Below are 13,485 nucleotides of genomic sequence, written 5' to 3'. Positions count from 1 at the left end.
CTGGAAAACAGAGGACAGAAAGCACATTTGACTTTCTGTCAATGTGAAAAGGCTTGACTTTGGGCGAGGTCCTTCACTTTTGCTTGCTCCAGGATAATTGTGCTGTTTTGAATAGGGAGTGAAGAGAGGGCAATTGACCCGAAATGGAAAGGAGAGCCATAGTTTCTGGGTTTTGCCAGAAACATCCCATAAAGGGTATGCTTACATAAGTGATTGCTCTGTTGTTAATTTCTGAACTCTCCCCAGCCCACCACCCTGGCAGGGAATGAGAAACAACTGAGTCACGTCTTAACGTTAACATCCCACCCACCTCAAAACAAAGCAAACTTTTGGTATCTGGATTAAAATTTCTCCTGCCTTTGCAGGAAAAGGAGGTTGAATTAGTATAAATGTAGGTGTTTTAGCTACACAGCTGCTGTAGCCTTCACACCTTAGCAAAGAAAGATCACCTTATTCAGCTGGTGTTAAAAAGTCTCAGGCAACCAGCATGTTTAAGAACATTAAGCCTCTCAGAATAATTTTCAGAGATTTCTAACACAGAATGCTGGAGAGAGGAAAGGAAGAAGAAGAGAAAGAGTGAGGGGGAGAGAGACAGAAACAGATAAGAAACTGAAAGACAGAAAATTCAGGATCAGAAGCAGGGATACTGCAAGGTCATTCCTGAATACGTCATTTAGTACTGGATTCCACAATCCCCTGAATCACTGTGGTTTAGCACTTGAGCAGTCACAATAGACACGGCATATATTTGGATCCTTGCCCTGAATTTCAAGCCTAATGGAGTAGAATTTAATAATGATTATGTTACATAGAATTATGAATACACTAATCAATCCAGTGGTGTGCCAAGGTTGTAAGGATACAAGTGCTGTTCACCCTGGGTGCAGACCATAGAGGGCTTATTGTAGAGAATTTAAAAACAATATAAATCAGTAATTACACAGAATGCCAGTGATGAGATACTCCTATCACCCCAAATATATTACTGATTTAGCTTCTAAATAATCACTGCAATTCCTCTTAAGGTTTTTTACCTCAATTCACATACCATAAAATTGACCTATATAAAGTATACAATTCAATGATTTTTAGTGTATTCACAGAGTTGTGTAGCCATCGCCATAATCTAAATTTAGAATATTTTCATCACCTGTTGAGTTTTAGTAACACTTACATAAGCTTCTAATTAGTACATTTTCATTACTAATCCTTTAATAGCTTTGCATACTACTACATGGAAGTTAATGTGGAGAATTTCCAGTTGTACTGTTGGTCTCTGGCCCATGGAATTAAACAATATGCATTTGTTTTGAAAGTAAGCTCATAACAGATGATAATTGTTTGAGGTCTCTGGGCAACCAACTCCATCACTTACATATTCCTGCATTTAAACAGTGGGTTCAAAACAAACAATGATAGATGTAAGCAATGTTTTTTGAATTTTTTTTTTATGGCATGACATTTTTAGAGGAGGTTGATCAGATATAAAAATGTTTGCAAATAGCCACAGTCAGACTTGAAAAATACACAGTGAAACACAAAGCTTTAAAATTATTCCTTGAGTATCTGTGCATAGATATTGTAGAGAAGGCTGTACAACAACAAAATGTAAGAAACTTGGATATTTGCATTTAAAAAAGGATAAAAGTTCAAATGCCAAGAGAAACAACAAAAGAGTTGATATTTATTGCTGGAAGAAATCAAAAGTCAGTGTTTGAATACCAAACCCTGGATAGCGATTTTAAAGCAATGGAAAAAAAAAAAGCCAACATTTACTATTATTTAGTCATTTTTCTCAGATTCCTGTATAAGACGAAATCCAGGAAGTGTTTACTAAATTACAGAAAAGAAATTTCTGACAAATTTTTCTGGTGAAGATAGCATTTTGATAGAATTTTTTTGGGAGACCTTTGAAAGCCCTTAGATTAATCCTAAAGACAAAGATATAAGGATATTACAATTTCCAAAATTTCTTGCTAAGTTCAATGCTTTTGACTCTGCCAAAATTATCCTTATGTTTAAATCTATGTCTGTTGCTTTATGTGAAAGAAAGTTCCAAATCAAAATTATTATGACATACTGTTTGCTCTCAAGATGGATTGGTAGGTAAATTCTGCTAGACTACTCACTGAACGTGAAGATGCAAAGGTCAAATTAGATGAAGTCATTGATAAATTTTTCTGTTAACACTTAAAAAGAGAAAATTTAATGTTATTCATTACTGCCATAGACCAATATATAGGTATTTTCCTTTGTATAAAAAAATTAACATGATTAAAAAGCATCAATGTTTTATTTTCCTTTATTTTACTAGAACGTTTAATTTTTTAAATTATTTTTACCAAAATGATTATATATATGAAGTTAGATAAAATAAAATTTCTCCATCTGCATTTCTTTCCTGGTCATTATTAATTATTTCTTTTTACATCATTACTGAAAATAATTTTGTCATATAGAATGGATGGAGGGGATGTTAATATAAAATTCTGCCCTGCGTGATATTTGACTACTGCATTGTTTATATTTGAAAATTATGTTTATGTTTGGTTTCTTTTCTTTAAAAAAAAAAAACCCGTGTTATAATAAATAAATATGCACCAATGACTTTTTTCTGAAAATTACTTTGTTAGAGCCTGAAGGAGGGGCAACATGACTCATATCTAATAGTCACATGTATCAGATGCTGGGACAGGCAGTTTCTCATGTGTTGCTTGATTCAATCATCATATCAAACCCCTAAAGTAGGTTTTATCATTTTTATTTTATAGATGAGGCTTAGAGAGCTTTAGTGCAAGCTTACATAGCAACATGTGGTTTCCAGCTACTGGATTTGAATCCACATCTATCTCCAGTGAGTAATATTGCTCTGCAGGTGTTCATGGTCTAATTGGGAATTCAGAATACATACATGAAGATAATATAACTAATATGTCAAGTACCCAGTAAAGACCTGGACCAAAACCTCTTCAGGGCAAGGAAAGAGTGCCATTACTGGGGGCTCTCACAGTTGAGATGTTTTGTGGGGGAAAGCTTGAGCAGGGCCTGAAAAAAAGTAGTTTGATTTAGAACTTTAAAAGAAAGAAGAATCAATATGAGGAAGTCTGAAGGCCTGCTCCTGGCCTCTCAGGACTCTAAGTATTGAATTTAATTGATTTAGAGAGACCTGCTTAGAGAAGAAAGTTAATGTCCTCTTGGTCTATTGATGTAAGTGAGGCAAAACCCTACTGTTTTTGTTCCCACAGGTGCAGGCTAGCTATTTCCTTATATGCTTAGCTAACAGAGACTGGATCATTTCCAGCCATTTTCAAGTTTAGGCTTGGATTTCAGAAGCTAATGCCACTGCACTCAGTGTAACAAATATTTAGATAGTGGTAGCTATGGATAAAGCTTTGCATTGATTTTCCTTGAAACTTTATGATATTTAAATTACTTATATATGTATATATACACAAATGTACACATGAATATATATTTTCACACAAATGGTGTGAAATGGTAGCTATGAATAGAGCATATACATACTCTCCTGCACCATACTTTTCTTAATATATATTGTATAGAGTTTCATATCAGTATGGAAGTATCTGCCTCATTTCTCTTAAGGGCTGCCTTTTAGTTCATTGTGACCATGTGCTGTGATATAGTTAATCTGAACCCTATTCTTTAAGCCTCAGTTTGTTTCTTTTGGTTTGCTATTACAAACAGCATGCCGTATAATAATCTTAAACCTCTATCATTTACTCATGTGTGAATAAATCTATAGGACAAATTCCTAGAAATAACATTTTGGGTCAAATGTTAAGTGACTTTTTAATTTTTAAAGATAGTGCCAATATCCCTTTCGTAGACATTGGCACTGATTTTAACTTACCTGGAACCTAACTATTTTCTGGTGGAAACAAAGGATTCATTCATTAACGCTTTGTAGTGTCTGCTGGGTTTACCGAAGCAGCCTGCAACGAAAGCACATTCAATTCATTTCATCCCATGCTGCTGGAGTCTGTGCTATGTGCAAAGCATATTTTAAAACAGTGAGCAATAACATAGACTGTGGGAGGTGACATGGTAGAGATACACTACAAATACTACAGAAAACAAAACTACCAATTCCATCAAACATCCACTTTCACATGGGTGGAAAGGACCATGAACAGAGTGCAGAGAAATCTTGAAAGAAGACATATTTTCTGTTCTTCCCTGGGCTGCTCTCAAAACCTTGAGACACTCAGGACAGATGAAGTCAGTGGTGTCTTGGCTGTCCCAGTCTTGAGACTCCAGCAACAGAGATCAAACTTGGAATAAATACCCTGAGAAAATGAACACAATTTAGGTGATCGGCCAAAAAAAAGTTTGGGTGGCTGAGGATCAAGAAAAGGAAAACAGCTTTGGAGGGGAAACAGAGAGGAAGAGGGGTTTGGATTTCTTGGTAGGCAGAGAGAAAAGCTCATAGGGAGATAACTTAGAGAGGTGATACAAGAAAAGAAGCGGGTACAGTTGGTTGAAAAAGGCTCATTGCTGTCTTTACTGTCATTATCTCTCAGGCTTTTTCCACCGAAAGACATTTAATGGGTTCTTACTGCCTAGAATTAAATTATCTCCATTTTCTTTCCACTGGAAAGACTGTTTTTCTCTTTTTGGCCTTCTCCTATGTGGTACAGGCCAAAACATTTGGTGTCTTGCCTTTCTCTTCCTTGCTTCTTCCTTCTCGGCACCAAATGGTTAGTGTAAACCTAAGCACATAGTGTGAACCAGAATTCTTATTCCTGTACCTCTTCTTCATCCCAGCAGACAGGATGTATGATGTAGAGTAAATACATCTCCTGAATGCAGCCTAAGGTTTGGTTTGTTGAAAAAAGCTCTGAGCTCAATCTATTTCAAATTTCTTCATCATGTCCTCCAAGAAGAATTCCTCTTAAATATCAAACTCAAGAATAAAATACAGATGAGATGCCAAATGGAATCAATCACTCAGTAACTTCATAAAATCATAGGTTAGAAGTTAGGAAAAGATATTAGGGGTCCTTGGTCCCATACTTTAAAAAATACACGAATCCCAGACCCCTGGCCTGTAATGATAAGAAACTCTAGTGAGTTTGGGGAAACACATCAGCTCTTGCAGTGTTTGATTATTCACACTCCTTTTTAGAGTGAGCCTAAACTTGCTTTCCTTGTAACATTTACCTATCAGTCCAATTGCCAGCTCTGGAGTCATATGAAATCAACATCATTTCTCACTCCTCTGATTGCTTATGGTACTTACTATCTATTTTATTTTTCTGGAACTTATTATCCCTTATCTTGAGATATTTAATATAGCAGTTTATCAGTAAACACCTCTGAACAATCCATAATACATGTCAGGCATTTGTCTACATTCTATGAATATTTCAATAAATAAGACAGGCCATGCCCTCAAAAGCTGAAAGAAGCACATAACCAGATAACAATAATACCAAGTGTTAAGTGCTATCTCTATTAGAAGTTTGAACAGAACACCATGGTATAACAGAGGAGGGAGTAATGGAATGTGTAGATAGGAAACAAAATTTAAAAATAACAATTTCATGGTTAAATGAATAGTTGATCTGCATTCTGAAGGATGATTATGCATTTGGCGGGTGACAACATGGGAACAAAATTTGAGGAGCTGTTGGTTTTGGGGATTTCTTTTAGGCTTACAGAGAAGCAAACTAGAGTCTGGAGGCCTAACATTCTCTGCTCCCTGTTGTCCATAGACTTTAAGATGGCCCTTGAAGATCCCGTCTTCTGGTATCATGCCCTTGTGTAATCCCTTCCCTTTTATTGTGGATGGGATCTGTGACTTGTTTCTAACCAACAGAACACTACAAAGGTAACAGCATATACCATTTCAGTTCTGCAATTACATTACTAAGGTATAATGTCCATCTTTTAGAAAAAGTTTTCATGGATATATAGTAGGTGTATATATTTATAAGGTATATGAGATATTTTGGTATAGGCATGCAATGAGTAATCATCACATCATGGAAAATTGGGTATCTATTTGCTCAACCATTTATCCTTTGTATTACAAGCAATCTAAATATACTCTTTTAGTTATTTTTAAATGTACCATTAAATTATTACTGAGTATAGTCACCCTGTTGAGCTATTGATTACTGGGTCTTATTCATTCTTTTTATTTTTTTTATACGCATTAACCATCCCCACTTCTCACCCCACCCCCTCAACCACCAGCCCCACACAATGGTCATCTTGCTGGCATTGATGAAGCAAAGGGTCATGTTGAGGAGGCCCCTGTGGCAAGGAACTGAGGGTTACCTTTGGCCAACGACCAAGGAGGAAGTGAAGACAGCCTCCACTGAGAGCAAGAAAAGGAGGCTCTCAGTTCAATAGGCCATGAGAAACTGACTTCTGCTACTAACCATCTGAGTTTGGAACAGATTGTTTCCCAATCAAACCAACCTGACCAACAGCTTGATTTCAGCCTTGTGAGACCCTGACACTAAGCCATGCCTGGATTCCTGACCTACAGAAATCAAACATTTGCTGTCATACAACAGCAAAAACATGGAATCAACTCAGGTGCCTATCAACGGTGGATTGGATAAGGAAAATGTGGAGTATACACACCATGGAATACTACACATCTGTAAAAGAAAAGAATAAAATAATGACCTTTTCAGCAACATGGATACAGCTGAAGACCATTAATGCAGGAATAGAAAACCAAATACTGCATGTTCTCACTTAAAGTGGGAGCTAAACATTGGGTACACATGAATGGTATGAATACCATAAAGACAGCAACAATAGACACTGGGAACTACTAGAGGCAGGAGGCAGGGAAGTGGGAAAGTGTTGAAAAACTACTGGATAGTTTGCTCAGTACCTGGGTGATGGGTTCATTTGTACCCCAAACCTCAGCATCACACCATATTGCCATGCAACAAACTTGCACACGTGCCCCCAATTCTAAAAAAAGAAAAAAATTATGAGCTAATAAATGTGTTATTTTAAGCCGCCAAATTTTTGATACTACTATTTTGCAGTAATAAGTAACTAATATACTTCCCATCTATCTTTTCTCTTCTGATACCTTTTTTTCTCTCTTTATCTTCATTTGTTTGAAGTATCTTCAGCTTTTATTTTATTTCTTTATTTGTTTATTCATTTATTTTGAGACAGAGCTTCCACTCTGTCACTCAGGCTGGAGTGCAATGGTACTATCTTGGCTCACTGCAACTTCTGCCTCCCAGGTTGAAGCAATTCTCCCGCCTCATCCTCCCAAGTAGCTGGGATTACAGGTGCCCGTCACCATGCCTGGCTAATTTTTGTATTTTTAATAGAGACAGGTTTTCACCATGTTGGCTAGGCTGGTCTCAAACTCTTGACCTCAAGTGATCCTCTTGCCTCATCCTCCCAAAGTGCTGAGATTACAGGTGTGAGCCACTACACCTGGCCTAAGAGCTTGGATTTTTAGAGTCAGAGGGACTTAGGTTTGAATCCTGACCCCTCTACTTAACAGTGATGTGAACTTGGGCAAGTTATTTAATGTCTTTGAACTTCACGTGCAATATAATGGCTACAAAAAATGTGCTCTCAATAGAGCAGCCTCAGGCTCAGTGGCTAATGGTTCTCAACAGCAATGCCAGCTAGTGTTAACTTCCAGCAGAGTACCTAAAAGAAAGCTAACTTTCACACTGTTGAAATTAGCCTCCTGCCAGCATAGCTCCAGTATACTGAAAGGATGCTTGTCTCCTCCTTGGCCTTGAATTGTACTGCTCTTCTGTGTTTTCACAGCCTTACTGTGTATCAGGAATCAAAAAGGAAGTGCAAGAAAAAAATTTGCTCCACTATACCTTGCACTACTATGCCTTCTAGAATTTTAAGAATAGCATACTTGCAATTTATATTTATAGCATTTCCCTCCTTCTCCCTCTCTTAGCTTCCCGTCCTTCCCAGAAAACTTTGGGCATGAGCCCATGTGAGGGTGGAGACTTGGCTCAATGAAGAATATGAGTAGAAATATTATGTGTTAGTTAAAATCATTCCTTCTCAGTGATGACTAAGTCTTTGGTACTAGATTAAGTTTGTCTGCTTCTCTTTCTCTTTTTAAATTGGGATATATTTTAAGCATTTGGAAAATGCCAAAATTGTGTCAAATATCTACTCTCATGCTGACAACCTAGATTTAATTAATGTATATATTTAAAGTATTTAATGTTACAGATAAAAGTAAAGACATTTCATCTCCTACTTCTTTCTCAAGAGGTAGTTTGTGTGATCCTTCCTGTGTATGTTATTATAACTTTATTACACATTCACAAACATATAACTACATATTATTAGCTATATATAATATTGCTTTGTGTCTTAAAATAGTACATTAATGGTATCACATTTTATCAAACTACAATCTCCTTTCATTGCTCAACAAAAATGTCTTTTAGTTTTATTCATTTTTATGCATATAGAACTTCTTTAGTAATTTTAATTTTTTAATTTTTATTTTTATCGCTTGATTTTTAATTTTAATTTCTGTGGGTACATAGTAGCTGTATATATTTATGGAGTATATGAGATTTTTTTGATACAGGCATGCAATGTGTAATAATCATATCATGTAAAATGGAGTACCCATCCCCTCAAGCATTTATCCTTTGTGTTACAAACAATCTAATATATTATTTAGTTATTTTTATATGTACATTTAAATTATTATTGGCTACAGTCACCTGGTTGTACTGTCAAATACCAGATCTTATTCATTGTTTCTCACTATATTTTTTGTACTCATTAACCATCCCTATTCCCCTTCCCCTCCACTACCCTTCCCAGCCTTTGGTACCATCCTTCTACTCTTTATCTCCACATTCAATTGTTGTGATTTTTAGATCCCACAAATAAGTGAAAACATGCAATGTTTGTCTTTATGTGCCTGACTTATTTCACTTAGCATAATGACCTCCATAGAACTTATTAAGTAATTTTAATTACTGTATATTATATAAGAATATATGACAGTTTGTCATTAGTTCATCTCAATGGACACTTAGATTGTTTCAGTTTTTATTTTTACTGATAATGTATCTCTGACGGCTTTTGCTTTTTGGATCTTACAATTGAGAAAGTTTTTCTAAGTTAAATTCTAGATGTGAAGTTGCTGGATCATAGAGCACTTGCATTTTCAGTTTCACTCAACATGGCCAAATGGTTCTCCAGACTCGTTGTGCCAGCTACACTCCCTCACTCTCTCCTAACATTTAGTATTATCAGAATTTTTTGATAATCAGTTGTATGTCAAATGGTATTCGTGTTAGGTTGTTCTTGCACTGCTGTAAAGAAACGCCTGAGACTGGGTAATTTATGAGGAAGAGGTTTAATTGGCTCATAGTTCTACAGTCTGTACAGGAAGCTTAGTGCTGGCATCTGCTTCTGGGGCAGCTTTGGGAAACTTACAATCACGGTGAAAGCAAAGAGGGAGCAGACGTCTCACATGACACAGCGAGAGCAAGAGAGAGAGGGGAAAGTGCCACACTTTTAAACAACAATATGACATGACAACTCACTTACTATTGTGAGGACAGCACTAAACCATGAGAGACAACTCCCATGATCCAGGCATCTCCCACCACGTCCCACCTCCAACATTGAGGATAATAATTCAACGTGAGATTTCAAGGGAATGCATATCCAAAGTATATCAGTATTTTCTTGTTTATTTTTAATACTACGTTCTCCTGATTACTCAAGAGGTTGAGCACCTTCTACCTGATTATTGATCATTTGGGTTTGGGGGTCCTTGTCTGTGAATCAATCGCCTTTTCTTATCTTTTGCCATTCTTAACACCTTTTCTTTCTTTATGAATTTGTAGAAATTCTTTATACATTCCAGCTACTAGATTAATTGTACTTTGTTAAGCAGAAGTTTTAAATATCTATGTAATCGATTATCTCTGTGATCTATATAATTAGGTCTTTTTCTTCAGAGTTTGAGATTTTTGTTTCTTGTTTAAGAAACCTCTCCCTATGTAAATGTCAGTATTATTATTATTATTATTTTTGCTGTATGTTTTTTTCTTTCTTGTTTGCTTTTTTTTTTTTTTTTTTTGAGACGGAGTTTCACTCTTGTTACCCAGGCTGGAGTGCAATGGCGCGATCTGGGTTCATCACAACCTCCGCCTCCTGGGTTTAGGCAATTCTCCTGCCTCAGCCTCCTGAGTAGCTGGGACTACAGGCACGCGCCACCATGCCCAGCTAATTTTTTGTATTTTTAGTAGAGACGGGATTTCACCATGTTGACCAGGATGGTCTCGATCTCTTGACCTCATGATCCACCCGCTTTGGCCTCCCAAAGTGCTGGGATTACAGGCTTGAGCCACTGCACCCGGCCCATACTACAAGGTTCTAAAGAGAAAACAGCTGTCCTCTCTTAGTTATCTAGTTTGAGGAAAATCAAATTTAATAGTTTAATTATTAGAATCAGATAAATAGTATTCACAGCAGAGCCACACACAACTTTTTATTGTCTTATATCGCATTTACTTGTCTTGGAGTTTATAATGCATCTATTAACTTTAAAATTATTTTCACCATTGTTTTTTGTTTGTTTGATTTTTGCTTCAGTTTTTCACATTAAAGGTTTACCTCACAGGTCTGGCAACCATTGTCTATTGGTTCCCATTTAGGAGTGATGATGGGAATTACTTTAGGGTTATTTATTTGTGTTACAAATGTTAATATTTTCTCTTGGCTACTCTGTCAGGCTTACAGTGGGAGTTATAAGCAAGCAATCAGTAAACGGGTTTTAAGGCTCACCATTTAATAGACAGATTTTAACTTCGCCCTTCGGTTTTTAATTCAGCCTTTCACTGTATCTACAGTGCTGGAGTCCAGTGTCCCTCCATGGCAACTTCTCCCCAGGGTAAACTTCAAATCATCTTTCAGAAAATGTGCAGAGGGACATCCACTAGCTCAGGTGAGTATGACAGGGGATTTGGTAAGAGGTGTCTATACCTCCTTAGTCAGATGTTTAAGCTATCCTGCTGTTTTCAGTGCCACCCTTCTTCCACCATTTTCAAAGTTAATGCTCAGTTCCTGACTCTCCATAGGATTTATTTTCCTTCTTCATATTTATATCTGAGATTTTTAAAAAAAGTTTTTATTGATACAGAAAAATTGAAAGGTAACATTATATATGTGTGTAATACTTGCAAATACAACCCTCTTCTCCTCCCAATTTCTTACTCATCTTTTGACTTTATTTCTTAGGTGTTTGTCATGCAGAAGTTTTTTGTTTTTTTTTAAATGAAGTCAAATGTTATGCTTCTGCATTTTTTGTTATAAAAGTCTTTACTATCTCAAGAATTAAAGAATATTGTCCTATCTTTTCTTCTAGAGCTTTATAGTCTCTCTTTGTCTTCACATTTTTGGGGAGGGACATGAATCTGAAATTTATTTTGTTGTAAGATATTATCAGGTAGTGGTAAGTATCCAACATTGTTTTTCCCCCAGCTGGCTATCTAGTTGTTTCAGCACAATACTTTGGATTACTTATCCTTTTTATGATGATTTGAAATGCTACTTTCATATTGAATTCTCATTTGAATTAAGGTCCTTTCTAAGTTTTTATTCTTTTTCACAGATTGAAAAAAATTATGCCCCATTTATCTCATCATTCCAATTATTATTGTAGTTTAAATATAAGTTTAACTATCTGGCTTGCTAATTTGAGGTTTAATAATAGGTTTTGTTATCCTTCTACAGCAATCTGGAGAACATCCCAGTAAATGCTCGGGTCAAAAGCCTTGCAGTAATCCTTTTTCTCACATACTACATTTAATCCATCAGCAAATCTGGCCCATTCTACCTTCAAAATATATCCTGAATCTGGCTAACTTTCTAGCACTCCAACCTAGCCAAAGCCACCATCATTTCTGTTCTCTGGATGATTGCAATGTCCTCCCAAATGATTTCCTTGCTTCTGTGCTTGGTATTTTTTCACTATTTAGTTTCCACACAGAAGCCCAGGTCAGAGTAAACGCCAAGTACCCACACCTTGGCTAACACAGCTCTAATGACCTCTTGGACCTCATTCCCTCCCACTCCGTCTTCATGCAGCTCCAGACCCATGGGCCTTTTAGTTATTTCTTAAGCGAATATATCAACAAACTAAGCATAATTTATTGCAGGATGCCTTTACACTTGTCATTCCCATTTCCTGGAACTTGCTTCCCTCAGCTATCCATTTAGAATGGTGGCAGAGATGGAAGACAGGGAGAAGGAAGTGTAAATATGCTATGCCATAATTTCTTAATAGGTAGTAACTAAATACTATCTAAACAAATAGGGCCGGGCACAGTGGCTCATGCCTATAATCCCAGCACTTTTGGAGGCTGAGCACAGGCGGATCACCTGAGGTCAGGAGTTTGAAACCAGCCTGGCCAACATGGTGAAACTCCATCTGTACTAAAAATACAAATATTAGCTGGGTGTGGTGATGGTGCTTGTAATCCCAGCTACTCAAGAAGCTGAGGCAGGAGAATCACTTGAACCCAGGAGGCAGAGGTTACAGTGAGTCGAGATCACCCAACTGCACTTCAGCCTGGCTGCCAGAGACTCTGTCTAAAAACAAACAAAGAAACAAACAAAAAATAGAAAAGTATGTATATTTCACAATAAAAATAAAACAAACACACAAACTTTTCCAATTGTCAGAAAAAATGTAACAACACAAAACAAGCATAGAACATATAGTGAAATATCATTAAAAATAAGCTAAAAATTTCAAAAAGCTAATAATAAGAAGTCATCAAAAAATGATAGAACTAACACTCATCTGTTATATCCATAAATGTAAATATGATAAACCTGTCTATTATAACATAGTCTGCTTGAATTATAAAGCAAAGAACATTTACATTGTGTATACACAGAGAGAGCACTAAATTAAAATTACTTTCAGAAAACTTAAAAATAAAAGAATGAACAAAGATATTCTAAGAAAATACAAATAATAGAATAGAGGTTGCAATACAAACATCTGATGAGACTAAATTCTGGAAAATAATTACAAAGATGGCATTTTATAAAGGAAGCAATCTACAAAGATTTTACAGATATCTCCAAAGTATGTTTACATTTTGACTAAAATTGTTGGAAGCTGGGAATGGGACAGGGTGGGCAGTGGTAGACAAACTGGAGGCCCATGTGTTGCTCGCTATGGCCTTGAACCATCACTTCCAAGCCCCTTCACTTTTTAGGCCATATGCAAGGACTGACTGTCTAATTATTTGTCTTTATTTTTCTTTAAAGTAACTCATTTCTTAACTGAAATAGGTTTATTCAAAATAAAAACTGGTAAATGTGAGAGTTAATACTGTATCTTTAAAAGGTAGCTGTTTTTCCATTCTGAGACTACAGTCCCATGTTGCCAGATTATTCAAAAGAAGCTGGAATCCATCTTTTGGATAAAATCTTCTGATTTTTAAACGTTAG

This window comes from Aotus nancymaae, unplaced genomic scaffold, assembly GCF_030222135.1.
Source record: "Aotus nancymaae isolate 86718 unplaced genomic scaffold, 86718_ANA_hifiasm-v0.15.2.pri h1tg000010l, whole genome shotgun sequence".
In the NCBI taxonomy this organism is placed as follows: domain Eukaryota; kingdom Metazoa; phylum Chordata; class Mammalia; order Primates; family Aotidae; genus Aotus; species Aotus nancymaae.
The sequence above is the reverse complement of the archived record's forward strand: the minus strand, read 5'-3'. Positions refer to the sequence as shown.